Source organism: Propithecus coquereli, unplaced genomic scaffold, assembly GCF_000956105.1.
Source record: "Propithecus coquereli isolate 6110/MARCELLA unplaced genomic scaffold, Pcoq_1.0 Scaffold153, whole genome shotgun sequence".
NCBI lineage: Eukaryota > Metazoa > Chordata > Mammalia > Primates > Indriidae > Propithecus > Propithecus coquereli.
This window is the reverse complement of record NW_012139747.1, coordinates 2,903,425-2,903,829: the sequence shown is the minus strand read 5'-3', so window position 1 is coordinate 2,903,829 and position 405 is coordinate 2,903,425. Positions and strand designations below refer to the sequence as shown.

General features: G+C 31.9%; 1 protein-coding gene across 1 annotated transcript in view; it reads right to left on the bottom strand.

Annotated features, from left to right (window-relative positions):
* The window catches only part of MACROD2 (MACRO domain containing 2), a 2,082,072-nt gene that overhangs the window by 1,903,403 nt on the left and 178,264 nt on the right, over positions 1-405 (bottom strand). The window lies entirely within an intron of this gene.

The window sequence follows — 405 nt, the reverse complement described above, 5'->3', positions numbered from 1 at the left end:
ATGTAAGGCATGAAACCATAAGAATACTAGAAGAAAATGTTGAAAAAACTCTTCTAGATATCGACCTAGGCAAAGAATTTATGAAAAAGAACACAATGGCAATCACAGACACAACAAAAATAAATAAATGGGAATTGATTAAATTTAAAAACTTCGGCACAGCTAAGAAAACAATCAACAGAGCAAAAAGACAACCTACAGAATGGGAGAAAAGATTCACAAGCTATACATCCAATAAAGGGCCAATAACAGGAATCTACTAAGAACTCAAACAAATCAGCAAAAATAAAAAAACAACTCCATTACAAAGTGGGCAAAAGACATGAACAGAAGCTTTTCAAAGAAGACAGACAAATGGCTAATAAACATATGAAAAAATGTTCAATGTCATTAATCATCAGGGAA